General features: G+C 45.9%; 1 protein-coding gene across 2 annotated transcripts in view; it reads left to right on the top strand.

The window, feature by feature from the left end:
- Window positions 1-14860, top strand: part of LOC115195579 (piezo-type mechanosensitive ion channel component 2) — a 160145-nt gene that overhangs the window by 71832 nt on the left and 73453 nt on the right. The gene's annotated exons all lie outside the window — the stretch shown is intronic.

Genomic DNA, 14860 nt, shown 5'->3' with positions numbered 1-14860 from the left:
CAGGAGAGCAACAACTGTGTTTACAACGGCGCAGTTTAATAATAAAAACCACCGGAAAACAGAACAATATATCAATGGGTACAAAACCCGTCACACACCAGACATCACATGCACAAGCACTTACAATAAACAATTCCGGAAAAGGACATGGGGGGGAACAGAGGGTTAAATACACAACATGTAATGATGGAATTGAAACCAGGTGTGTGGGAAGACAAGACAAAACAAATGGAAAATGAAAAGTGGATCGATGATGGCTAGAAGACCGGCGACGCCGACCGCCGAACGCCGCCCGAACAAGGAGAGGAACCAACTTCGGCGGAAGTCGTGACAGTATCCCCCCGCGCCGACACCGGCCTCGAGGACGACCCGGAGGGCGAGGCGCAGGGCGATCCGGACGAAGACGGTGGAATTCCTGCAGCATTGAAGGGTCCAACACGTCCTCGAGCGGAACCCAGCACCTTTCCTCCGGACCGTACCCCTCCCACTCCACGAGATACTGAAGGCCCCGGGGCCCCCTCGATGTCCAGAGGGGGCGGAGGAACCTCCCGCACCTCAGACTCCTGGAGCGGGCCAGCCACCACCGGCCTGAGGAGAGACACATGGAACGAGGGGTTAATACGGTAATCCGGGGGAAGCTGTGACCTATAACAAACCTCGTTCACTCTCGTCAGGACTTTAAATGGCCCCACAAACCGCGGACCCAGCTTCCGGCAGGGCAGGCAGAGGGGCAGGTTTCGGGTCGAGAGCCAGACCTGGTCCCCTGGTGCAAACACCGGGGCCTCACTGCAGTGACGGTCTGCGTTCTCTTTTTGACGCAGCACGGCCCGCTGAAGGTGAACACGGGCAGCTTCCCATGTCTCCTCCGCGCGCCTGAGCCAGTCGTCCACAGCAGGAGCCCCGGTCTGACTCTGATGCCAAGAAGCCAGAACCGGCTGGTACTCCAGTACACACTGGAAGGGAGAGAGGTTAGTGGAGGAGTGGCAAAGCAAGTTCTGTGCCATCTCGGCCCAGGGCACGAACGCCGCCCACTCCCCTGGCCGGTCCTGGCAATAGGACCGCAGAAACCTACCCACATCCTGATTTATTCTCTCCACCTGCCCATTACTCTCGGGGTGAAACCCTGAAGTAAGGCTGATCGAGACCCCCAGACGTTCCATGAATGCCTTCCAGACCCTAGACGTGAACTGGGGACCTCGATCAGACACTATATCCTCATTCACCCCGTAGTGCCGGAAGACGTGCATAAACAAGGCCTCCGCAGTCTGTAGGGCCGTAGGGAGACCGGACAGAGGGAGGAGACGACAGGACTTCGAGAACCGATCCACAACGACCAGGATCGCGGTGTTACCCTGTGAGGGGGGACGATCGGTAAGAAAATCCACTGACAGATGCGACCAAGGCCGCTGTGGAATGGGTAAGGGGTGTAGCTTCCCTCTGTGCAGGAGCCTAGGAGCCTTACACTGGGCGCACACCGAGCAGGAGGAAACATAAACCCTCACGTCCTTAGCCAAGGTAGGCCACCAGTACCTCCCGCTCAAACAGCACACTGTCCGACCGATCCCAGGATGACCAGAGGAGGGTGACGTGTGGGCCCAATAGATCAACCGGTCACGAACAGCAGACGGGACATACAGACGCCCAGCGGGACACTGGACGGGATCGGGCTCTGCACGTAACGCCTGCTCAATATCCGCGTCCAGCTCCCACACTACCGGCGCCACCAAGCAGGAGGCGGGGAGTATGGGAGTGGGATCCATGGGCCGCTCCTCTGTGTCATACAGCCGGGACAATGCGTCTGCCTTCACGTTCTGGGAGCCTGGTCTGTAGGAAAGGGTGAAAACAAAACGGGTGAAAAACATGGCCCACCTTGCCTGGCTGTCACGAGAATTTTCAATCCCAATGATTATAAAAATCACTATAGGTTTGACCAATTCCCCCTATGTTGTAAGGCTAGGGTTAATAAGAATTAGGCAAAGACTCAGATTCTGCAAAAGGTTCGTTGTAGTTTATTCATGAGAGCTCTAAAGTCAACCAAAATTTGAACAGTCTTTATAACCCCCTCTACACACACACACACACACACACACACACACACACACACAGACAGACAGACAGACAGACAGACAGACAGACAGACAGACAGACAGACAGACAGACAGACAGACAGACAGACAGACAGACAGACAGACAGGTTTATCACTTTTCTACCAGCCTTGGCAGTTTCTCGCCGTTCTCTACTCTCCTCCCTAGATTAGAGAGGCCTTGGAAGGGATAAACAACAGGCCCTCCTGTTTTCTCCACATATTTCTCCCTCTTAACTTGTCCCACAAATGTATTATTGGAATATAGTCTTATATGTTTCAGGGTGGAATTCTTTAGTCATTACTTTAAACATAAATTCCCTTATCACTGGCAAGGGTCCAGATTGCAGTGGTCATTCCAGATGAGAAAAGGGTGTTTAGCCCCCTCAAGCCAATGTCTCCACGCCTTCAAGGCTTTGACGACAGCCAACAGCTCCCGGTACCCCACGTCATAGTTTCGCTCCGCCAGGCTGAGCTTCTTCGAGAAGAAGGCACAGGGGCGGAGCTTCGGTGGCGTACCCGAGCGCTGAGAGAGCACAGCTCCTATCCCAGCCCCGGACGCGTTCACCTCCACTATGAACGCCAAAGAGGGATCCGGATGGGCCAGCACAGGAGCCGAGGTAAACAGAGCCCCAGGTGACCAAAAGCCCTGTCCGCCTTAGCCGACCACTGCAAACGTACCTGGCCCCCCTTCAGCAGTGAGGTAATGGGAGCCGCTACCTGACCAAAACCCCGGATAAACCTCCGGTAGTAGTTGGCAAACCCTAAGAACCGCTGCAGCTCCTTTACCGTGGTGGGAGTCGGCCAATTACGCACGGCTGAAATGCGGTCACTCTCCATCTCCACCCCTGAGGTGGAAATGCGGTACCCTAGGAAGGAGACGGACTGCTGGAAGAACAGGCATTTCTCAGCCTTGACATACAGGTCATGCTCCAACAGGCGACCAAGCACCCTGCGCACCAGGGACACAGGCTCGTGTAGCAGAGTATATCAGAATGTCATCAATATATACCACTACACCCTGCCCATACAGGTCCCTGAAAATCTCATCTACAAAGGCTTGGAAGACTGATGGCGCATTCATCAACCCGTACGGCATGACGTGGTACTCATAGTGCCCTGAGGTGGTACTGAAAGCCGTCTTCCACCCGTCTCCCTCCCGGATACGCACCAGGTTGTAAGCGCTCCTCAGATCTAGTTTGGTGAAGAAGCGTGCCCCGTGCATTGACTCAATCGCTGTGGCTATGAGCGGTAGCGGGTAACTATACCTCACAGTGATCTGGTTCAGACCTCGATAGTCAATACACGGGTGCAGACCTCCCTTCTTCTTCACAAAAAAAGAAACTCGAGGAGGCGGATGAAGTGGAGGACCGAATGTACCCCTGACGCAAGGATTTGGAGACATATGTTTCCATAGCCTCCGTCTGCGCCTGTGAGAGGGGATACACGTGACTCCTGGTAAGTGCAGCGTCTACCAGGAGATTTATCGCACAATCGCCCAGTCGATGGGGTGGTAATTGAGAGCCAAATCGGCATATTCAGGGGGAATGCGTACTGGAAAACAGAACAATATATCAATGGGTACAAAACCCGTCGCACACCAGACATAATGTGCACAAGCACTTACAATAAACAATTCCGGACAAGGACATGGGGGGAACAGAGGGTTAAATACACAACATGTAATGATGGAATTGAAACCAGGTGTGTGGGAAGACAAGACAAAACAAATGGAAAATGAAAAGTGGACCGATGATGGCTAGAAGACCGGCGACACCGACCGCCGAACATCGCCTGAACAACGAGAGGAACGAACTTTGGCGGAAGACGTGACACCCCGACACCATCATACCTCCTTTTCCATGCCACATGGTGGGAACCACACATGCGGAGAGCGTCTGTTCACCTACTCTGCGTCTCACAAAGACAAGTTGGTTCGAGTCAAAATTCTCAAATTTGGACTCGTCAGACCAAAGGACAGATTTCCACGTGTCTAATGTCCATTGATTGTGTTTCTTGGCCCAAGCAAGTCTCTTCTTGTTATTGGTGTCCTTTAGTTGTGGTTTCTTTGCAGCAATTCAACCATGAAGGCCTGATTCACGCAGTTTCCTCTGAACAGTTGACGTTGAGATGTGTCTGTTACTTGAAGTCTGCAAAGCATTTATTTGGGCTGCTATCTGATGTGCAGTTAACTCTAATGAACTTATCCTCTGCAGCAGAGGTAACTCTGGGTCTTCCTTTCCTGTGGCGGTCCTCATGAGAGCCAGTTTCATCATAGGGCTTGATGGTTTTTGCGAATGCACTTGAAGAAACTTTAAAAAAAAATGTAAATGTTCCGTATTGACTGACCTTTATGTTTTAAAGTAATGATGTTCTTGCCATAATATGGACTTGGTCTTTTACCAAGTAAGACTATCTTCTATATACCACTGCTATCTTGTCACAACACAACTGATTGGCTCAAACGCATTAAGAAGGAAAGAAATTCCACAAATTAACTTTTAACAAGGCACACCTGTTAATTGAAATGCATTCCAGGTGACTACCTCATGAACCTGGTTGAGATAATGCCAAGAGTGTGCAAAGATGTCATCAAGGCAAAGGGTGGTTACTTTGAAGAATCTCAAATATAAAATATATTTTGGTTACTACATGATTCCATATGTGTTATTTCATAGTTTTGATGTCTTCACTATTATTCTACAATGTAGAAAATAGTAAAAATAAAGAAAAAACCTTGAATGAGTAGGTGTGTCCAAACTTTTGACTGGTACTGTTAGTATTCACACACCTGAGTCAATACTTTGTAGAATCACCCTTGGCGGCGATTACAGCTTTGAGTCCTTTTGGGTATATCTGTATCAGCTTTGAACATCTGGATTTGGGGATTTTCTCCCATTCTTCCTTCCAGATTTTCTCAAGCTCTGTTAAGTTAGACGGGGAGCGGCGGTGAACAGCAATCTTTTCACAGATTTTCAATGGGATTCAAGTCTGAAGCCACTCCAGCATTGCTTTGGCTGTATGCTTGGGGTCATTGTCCTGTTGGAACGTAAATCTTCGCCACAGTCTAAGGTTGTCTGCACTCGGAATCAGGTTCTCATATAAGAATTTGCCTGTATTTGGCTTCATTCAATGTTCCCTCTATCTGCTGAAAATACATCCCCATAGCATGATGCTGTCACCACAATGCTTCACGGTAGGGATGGTGTTAGATGGGTGATGAGCTGTGCCTGGTTTTCTCCAGATATAGCACTTTGCATTCAGGCCAAAGAGTTATATTTCTGTCTCATCAGATCACAGAAATGTTTGTCTTATGCTCTGAGTCTTTGATGTGCCTTTTTGCAAACTCCAGGTGTGCTCTCTTGTGCCTTATTCTCGGGAGTTGCTTCCGTCTGGCAACTCTCCCATAAAGCCCAGATTGGTGAAGTGCTGTAGGTTCTCCCATCTCAGCCAAGGAACTCTGTAGTTCTGTCAGAGTGGTCATTGGGTTCTTGGTCACCTCTCTGACCAAGGTCCTTCTTGCCCAGTTGCTTAGTTTGGTCGGACGACCAGCTCTAGGCAGAGACTGGGTAGTTCCATATTTTTTTCATTTCCCAATGATGGAGACCACTGTGCTCTTGGAAACTTTCAACACTCTAGAAATTGTTTGAAACCCTTCCCCAGATATATACCTCATCACAATCTCAGAGATCTACAGACAATTCCTTGGACTTCATGGTATAGTTTCTGCTTTGACATGCACTGTCAATTGTGGGACCTTATATAGATAGATGTGTTTCTTTCTAAATCATGTCCAAACAATTGAACTGGTGGACTCTAATGGACTCTAATCAAGTTGTAGTGACTTCTCAAGGATGATCAAAAGGAAATTGGATGCACTTGAGCTCAACTTGGAGTGTCATAACAAAGGGGTGTGAATACCGATGCACTTTGTATTTCTGTATTTCATTTTCAATATATTTGCAAAAAAAATGAAAAACACGTTTTCACTATGGGGTATTGGGTGTAAATGTGTAAAAAACATTTTTTTTCATCCATTTTGAATTTAGGCTGTAACACAACAAAATGTGGAATAAGTCAAGGGGTGTGAATACTTTCTGAAGGCACTGTATGTATTAAGCAAGTGACCTCCGTCATGTGATCTCCATCGTCGCTTCAGGGCAGCACTTATGTCCTTCTCTATTCCTCTTTGGGAGCCTTCTACCCATAATACCCATAACCATGTTTTGTGGTGGTTGGTGCATCGAGGCAAAAGTCACTTTTGTTTCCTTTCACATGGAGATAAGCTCAGGATCATGTTCACAATCTGATGTTTGTGCATGTTAAGTCAAACTGGGCTTTTGTATCTTATGTTATTTACTCTTGTTTCATTGTCTACAATGAAACAAGATTTCCTCTTTATCATATCGACATCCCCTCACTATTGTTCCGAGGGCAGCTGAGTATTGTGCAACATTTCTAGAATCCTATTCCCTGATAGAATCAGGGAATATCTCCAGACATGGTTTGATTTTGTAACGACTACTGATTAGTCTGTGAAACAAGACGTTTTACGTGGTGAAACCCAGCGCACTCAAAAACTCCAGTGTCTACTTTCTGTTCCTCTGACTACTACACAATCCAACAGTTTACATACTGCATGATGGTGCTTTGAACTGTGACATTTCTATACTATGTTGTTATTCGGGGGAAAAGAGTCATGTTCACACACCCAAACTAGCGTACAGTAGCTGAGATGGATAAATCTAGTTAGATTTCCAAGAGCTGTCTGGATTGGAGCAGGTGGACTATTTCAGAGCTGTGACTGTTCCTTGTTCCTCAATGAAGTCTACTCAGTGCAGCCACCATCTAATTACCATATACATCTCTTAAGTATAGTCTACTGCTCCACAAATACCCTAATCTATTAATTACACATGTATTTCTGTTAAACACGGGGTCACAAAACATTTTCCACCCTCCAATGTATAATTCTCAAATCAGTAGTTAAACTCCAGGTCTTTAATAATGTTGGGCTGGATATTGCCAGCCGGCCAGGTGCTGGCCTGGAATATAAACCAGTGATATGTGAGGCCTGAATCGTGCCACTGTGCTGCCCTGTTTCTCTTGGCCCGACAGGGTGCCCGACGGTCTGTGGTACTCTGTGGACGCTGCCAGCCTTGCCCGGACCTCGCCAGGACCGCGCCGTACTCTGAGGGCTGCCGGGGGCGACGCGCCAAACGTCCTCTGTTTACTGTACAAACAATTAAGGCGTAATTGCTGTCTAGCGACGGCACAGAGCATATTGGCCGACTTGAAACAACCCGGTTAAAGGGATTTACAGGGGATTAAAGGTGAAGTGGGGAGGAAGTGTTGAATGTCCTGAGAGATACAGTACCAGACAACCAGATAAGCAGGATGTTGTCGGCGGGGATCAAGATTTTGCCTAGAACAGATCGGTAGGAACACCTGTTGTAATTGAGTATGAGCATGTCTGAACCACCTGTTACAACCACGTGTCCCCTGTTGCATTCACAACTTTAACTTTCCCTTTTTCAGTAGTCAACAACTATATATTTTTTGTATTCGAGAACGAATAAGCTAAACATGTTCCTCAAGGCTTACACCAAAAAGTGCTTGTACAAGCGACGGACAGAGGTATAAAAAGAAAAACGGGTCGTACTGTGTTATTTGGTCGTCTGTGCCTCTGGTTGCTTCCTGATGTGAAATGTGGCTTTTTCTCCCTCCTTCCCCCCTGCTCAATGACTCAGAGCAAACAGCGGGGCTAAATGAATCAAACTCACGACCTGTCCTCCATTTTGTGAGGAAGTGGTTCTAGTAAACAGATCCAGACTACCCTCCTTAACCCCTTGTGGTACAGTCTTCTTTTAATATGCTGGACATGATTGGTTGAGTTCCATCATTAGGCCCCTGTGTCGGCCAATGGTGTGTCCAGTGTTGTGATCCTCTGGAGTAGGGCAAAGCGCTGCCTCAGCTCCGCTTCAGTCCACACTCCACTAGGCAGAACAAAGAAGAACTATACTACGATGGCCAAGTGTTGGCCGTCTAGCCATTCCAGACAAAATGATTGGAGACACAGACTTGTATCTGACATTTGAGACATTCTTTGTGCTGCCGGAGTGAAATTTCACAGTTTTAGCGTCAATGTTCATCGATATTGGAATGCTTTCTCCGAAATATGTAGCGTCTCAGACAATAGTAGAAAACATTGTCCTTCCTATGTATCACCTCCTCGACTGGATGGGACCCTTTTTTAGTGTGTGTTTTATAACTGGATGCCATATAACAGTTACCTAACCATGCTGGCTTCTGGTGAAGACCTATCTCTACCATTATGTGTGTCACTTTGCAAACAGCTCATCCTTCCTTCAACCTTCCTGAGGCCTCACGGCCCTAAGTCAACAATTGCAGTCTGTCTGTGTGTCGGCTTCCTAATCATCCCGTTAGCTGTGGTTTCCCTAAGCACAGGAACAGTCGACCAGGGCATCGGCTTTCAGGTTTTTATATGCTATATGAGAGGATGGCGGCACAACCGTTTACCATTAACCCTCCCTTGTTATTATCGTTCACCTCGAAGCTTAATGATGAATTGAATTACGTTTGAACCATTCTAGTTGTGTGTCGTTCAGCCTGATATGGATATTACTGTATGTCAAAGTGTGGTTTTCTAAATGACAGTTGGCCGATTGTTTGGAGGAATCATAGTTTCAATGGCACAGGAACAGTTTATTCTTGCCATTTGAGAGCTGGAGTTGGCAGTCTGTCTGTCTGTCTGTCTGTCTGTCTGTCTGTCTGTCTGTCTGTCTGTCTGTCTGTCTGTCTGTCTGTCTGTCTGTCTGTCTGTGCGTGCGTGCGTGTGTGCGTACGTGCGTGCGTGCGTGTTGACATGTGGCAGGAGATGGTCTGCTCCAGAAACTCAAACTAAAGAGAGCACCTTGCCCCCTGACATTCGTAAATACATCTTTGCTTATGTCAATTAACCATCTCCAGAAATGCTATCTATTTATGTTTGGATTCCATAAACAAAACCACATTGTGTGTGCGTGTAAGGTCCCCATGATATCCAGGACATTTGGATTTGTTGAGAGATACTAGCTGATTATTATGGTATTCATGTTAAACAGTCTGCTGAAGCTGAAGGCTGAAGGCTTCAAGCTAAAGGCTTGGATCAGAATCGTATGCTGATCATGCACAAATCCGTGGCTTACAGACAATCCTTTCAAAGTATAGGTATCAAAGCACTTAAACCTGGGTTGTTTTTCTCCATACTTAAATCCACCCCAGCCACATAACTCCTCGGCTACCGACTTATTCACATAATTGTTAAATATGATCTGTGTTCACATTTCCTCCATCTCCTTTGATGAACGACATGCTCTCCCAGCTCTGATGTGTCTAAGGAAAGCCCAGAAACTTACCAAGGAATCCGTCCACCCAAGCGGTACCAGAGCATCAGGTCTCGTACCAACAAGATCTGAGACAGCTTCTATCTCCAAGCAACTGGACCGCTGAACAGCTAATCAATGACTACCCGCTCTAGCTGTATGGAATATCTGCATTGATTCTACCTGCACTGGCTATATGCATACTCACAGGTGTCTATACACACACACACACACACACACACACACACACACACACACACACACACACACACACACACACACACACACACACACACACACACACACACACACACACACACACACACACACACACACACACACACACACACACCATATATGCTGCTACTTCTTTTTACTTTAAGTATTATATATCCTGATGCCTAGTCACTTTACCCCTGCCTATGTACAGTGCATTCGGAAAGTATTCAGGCCCCTTGAGTTTTTCCACATTTTGCTACATTACAGCCTTATTCTAAAATTTATTAAATCATTTTTTCCCCTCATCAATCTCCACACAAACCACCATCATGACAAAGTGAAAACAAGGTTTTTAGAAATGTTTGCAAATTTATAAAAAACAAAAAGCAGAAATACCTTATTTACATTAGAATTCAGACCCTTTGCTATGAGACTCGAAATTGAGCTTAGGTGCATCCTGTTTCCATTGATCACCCTTGAGTGGTTTCTACAACTTGATTGGAGTCCACATGTGGTAAACTCAATTGATTGGACATGATATGAAAAGGAATATATCTGTCTATATAAGGTCCCACAGTTGGCAATGCATGTCAGAGTAAAAACCACGCCATGAGGTCAAAAGAAGAGTTCCAAAACAGGATTGTCCGTAGAGCTCCAAGACAGGATTGTGTCGAGGCACAGATCTGGGGAAGGGTACCAAAAAAATGTCTGCAGCATTGAAGGTCCCCAAGAACACAGTGGCCTCCATCATACTTAAACAGAAGAAGTTAGGAACCACCAAGACTCTTCCTAGAACTGGCCACCCGGACAAACTGAGCAATCGGGGGAGAAGGGCCTTGGTCAGGGATGTGACCATGAACCCAATAGTCACTCTGATAGAGCGCCAGAGTTCCTCTGTGGACATGGGAGAACCTTCCAGAAGGACAACCATCTCCGCAGCACTCCACCAATCAGGCCTTTATGGTAGAGTGGCCAGACGGAAGCCACTCCTCAGTAAAAGGCACAAGACACTTGGACTTTGCCAAAAGGCACCTAAAGGATTCCAACCATGAGAAACAAGATTCTCTGGTCTGATGAAACCAAGATTTAACTCTTTGGACTGAATTCCAAGCATCACGTCTGGAGGACACCTGGCACCCTCCCCACGGTGGTGCCAGGCATCATGCTGTGGAGATGTTTTTTTAGCGGCAGGGACTGGGAAACTAGTCAGGATCGAGGGAAAGCAAAGTAAAGAGATCTCCTTGATGAAAACCTGCTCCAGAGCACTCAAGGACCTCAGAATGGGGCGAAGGTTCACCTTCCAACAGTACAACAACCCTAAGCACACAGCCAAGACAACGCAGGAGTGGCTTCGGGACAAGTCTCTGAATGTCCTTGAATGGCCCAGCCAGAGCCTGGACTTAAACCTGATCGAACATCTGTGAAGAGACCTGAAAATAGCTGTGCAGCGACGGTTCCCATCCCACCTGATAGGGCTTGATGGGTCTGCAGAGAAGAATGGGAGAAACTCCCCAAATACAGGTGTACCAAGCTTGTAGCTTCGTACCCAAGACTCAAGGCTGTAATTGCTGCCATAGGTGCTTTAACAAAGTACTGAGTAAAGAGTCTGAATACTTATGTAAATGTGATATCAGTTTTTTATTTGTAAGAAATTTGCTAAAATAAAAATAAAATGTTTTGCTTTGTCATTATGGGGTATTGTATGTAGATTGATGAGGGGGGGGACGACGATGTAATCCATTTTAGAATAAGGCTGTAACGTAACGAAATGTGGAAAAAGTCAAAGGGTCTGAATACTTTCCGAATGCACTTTACATATCTACCTCAATTACCACATATTCCTGCACATTGATATGGTATTGGTACTCCTTCATTCTTATGTTTTATTTCTCATGTGTTTACATATTTTTTTTCTTCTTCTTGAACTCTGCATCGTTGGGAAAGAGCTTGTAAGTCAGCATTTCACTGTGGTGGTTGTAACCTGTTGTATTCGGCGCATGTGACAAATACAATTTGATTCGATTTGATGGACCTGGACGCAACAATAGTGGAAATCCGCGATAATTCATTAGGAACTTGAACGAGAGATTTGATTTGATTATGGGACAACCAGATATCCCGCTAGGTCGTTGAGATACGTTCAGTCAGGAATTTCAAAGCTATTCACTCAGATGTCCTCCAGTCAATGATCTTAGTGGTCTGTCATTATTGGGTCATGGACTCCACATTATCACTCTCATGGGGTGTTCTGGTACCGAAATCAATGAATTAATGAGATTCCTCTTTGGGAAATTGTATTTAATGAGTTTTCACAGTACATTCGTTAACATGTTCCATGTGCCAATGCAAGTTGTTGAATGATTGAGTTGCAGTTGACTGTGATTGAAAGAGGGAAGAAAGCAGGTCATGTTTTTGTGGATTTGTGAATTAAATACATTTGGCATGTTGAGTGACGTGCTGACACGCCCGTGCGGAATGTTTTAATTAGGGTTAATGGGAAAGTAATCTCCTCTGTGGTTAACATGTGCATTCAAACACACATAGGATAATGGATGAAAAATGTATCCCACAAATCCTCATTACATCAAACATCTCTTAACGTACAGTTGATAGAACATGCATTGACTGGATACTGGGTGATACTGGGTGGTGTAGAGCAAACAAAAGTTTCAATAGTGGAAGTAGGTGAAAGCAAAGTCCTCCAAGATCTTTTAGGATCTTCTAAGCTATTTTAAAAATAAAAAAAACACCAAGAGAAATAATCTTCTAAGATCTAGAGTCTAGATCCTTGATCATTCTAAGTTTGTCATCGTGATTGCCGTCATTTTCTTCAAATCATATTATTATTAGGCCTCTGAATTGGAGTTCTTTCTATTCTGATGTGGGTAGTTTTGATATCTTCAAAACTAGATGATGGTTAAGTTACTGTAAATGCAAATAGTTGTGTTGAAGACTTTCTAGGATTCATGTTGAAATCAATATCACAGGTTTGTGTGTATTAGTTTGAACAACCTCGTCTTGGCCGTACTCTGAGCTGTCTATTCCCTCTCTGGCACCTTGGTGTGCCCTCAAGGCCTCAAGTCCAGTGCCAGTTAGTCTCTCATAACAGCTAAATCCAGTTAGCTAGCTAGCTAGTGCAACATTTTGTTATGGCTTCCGAAATGAACTGCCAGTCAACAGATAGCTCTGTTCACTCTCGGTAGCAGCCTGTCACTGTGTCCATCAACCAGTTACATTTCTATGTTTTTTTCTTCTTCTATGAAGACAAGATATCTTTCCAGAGATGAGACTGACAGGCTAAATCTGTACAGTTCATCTAGCCACTTTGATGGCCTCCCCTTTAATGCCGCTTCCTGGAGTAGAGATGGTTAAAGGTGGTTATTTATCACACCCGTATTATCTTCGGTCCCAAATCAATGCCATGTGCAAGGGTTTCTGTTGCCAGCTCACAACTCCACAGCTCTGTCTTTATGAGCAGGACTGAGATGAAAGACGCTTTAAACGGCGAGAGAGAAGCAAACCGTTTAGACACAGAGAGGCTTCATTACAAAGAGCTTTTGTTTACTCTGCTGTTTGGGCCCCCGTTTTTTTCATGTGTTTTTATCTAGTGTGTTAACTAGCGCCGTCTGCAGCTTATAAATGTTTTTTACGAAGGCAAATATCGCTCGGTTCAAAGCGGCTGCGTCTGCGCCCTCCCCTGGCCGCTCGCCTTTGAACGTAGGGGTTCATGCGGAGCGAGCGCCATGGGAATCCAAACATTTGTTTAAAGTTTTATGCAACACAACAACAAAGCAAAACAAGCATGCGAAAACTCGGATATCCATCTACTGCTTGTGGCAGTATATCCTGTCTAAGGACATATCCATCTGCTGCTCGTGGCAGAATATCCTGTCTAAGGAGATATCCATCTGCTGCTCGTGGCAGTATATCCTGTCTAAGGAGATATCCATCTGCTGCTCGTGGCAGTATATCCTGAATATCCTGAGATTATACAGCCATTTCTTCTAATACCATCACAGGTGCCCAACTGCCATTGGGCTCTTGGGGAGAGGTTCCTGTGCAATGGCTACCTGCTTTTTAGAAGTGCCTTCCTTGACGCCTTTCAACTGATAACAGAATCCAATTCACTATCAGTCTTTCTTCCCTACCTTTAGACTCGGTCATCCCTTCCAAACTAACTGACTGTTTACACACTAATATGTAGATTTGTTTTTTCTTGTTTGACCTTGCTCTTTTTCGGAACGTCATCACTAATGTTAAGCTCCTTGTGCTCTCCCACGGTGTCCCTGGCCGTACGTCTGGTGATGTCTTGGTCCCACCCCGATCACACAGTCTCCCAGAGTGCATTGCACTATGACTCACCAGAAATACCAGCCTCCTGAGCTGTCTTTGGTTCATAGAGGGTGTACTGTGTTGTGTGCTCCCACCGCGGCCTCTTATGAAAAGCTCCCTACCAGCCAGCAGCCAGCACTGCGCACCCACACTCCCAATTCACTAATAGAAAATGTAGCTCAAAAGGTTCCTCTGAAAATGTAACTTCAGCTGTTTTTTTACTTTTCTTCTCTCTCACATCTGCCTAGTGTTGCTGCTCACTGCTTTGAACCTGAGCAAATAGAAAAGTTGAGAAATGACGCTTTTCGATTGAAATTGGGGTTGGGGTGGCGGCATTGAAAGAAGGCCATAGTAAGGATTGGATGGTTTAATTTCATTTGAGATGTTTTTTGGGCCAATAGAGGGGGACCAGAGTTGGGCCCACTGTAACGGACACAGCACAGCATACACTTCCAGAGCATGGGAAATAAGAACCAGCCGGACCAGCGCTGTAACAGGGAGGACAGTGAGAATAACCCACGCCTTTTCTGTGGAACAAAATGTTTTCAGTGTATTTTAAGAGGCTAGCGCAGTGCACTATTGAGCAAAGGGCACCCGTAAAACTTCATTTCCTCTCAGGCGTTATTTTAGCTCGAAGGGGGTTTTGGAAATTTGAATGCACATTTTTTATGACATTTGTTAAAAATGTAATACAGGCCATGCTTTTATTGGTGTGGGTGGAGAAAGGCCTGTAAAACATTGTGTATAGTACACAATGTATAGTACACAATGTATAGGACACAATGTATAGGACACAATGTATAGAGACGATGTATAGTACACAATGTATAGACGATGTAT

The sequence above is a fragment of the Salmo trutta genome, chromosome 6 (genome assembly GCF_901001165.1).
Source record: "Salmo trutta chromosome 6, fSalTru1.1, whole genome shotgun sequence".
In the NCBI taxonomy this organism is placed as follows: domain Eukaryota; kingdom Metazoa; phylum Chordata; class Actinopteri; order Salmoniformes; family Salmonidae; genus Salmo; species Salmo trutta.
Note: the sequence above shows the minus strand (reverse complement) of the source record. Positions and strands in the feature narration are given on the sequence as shown.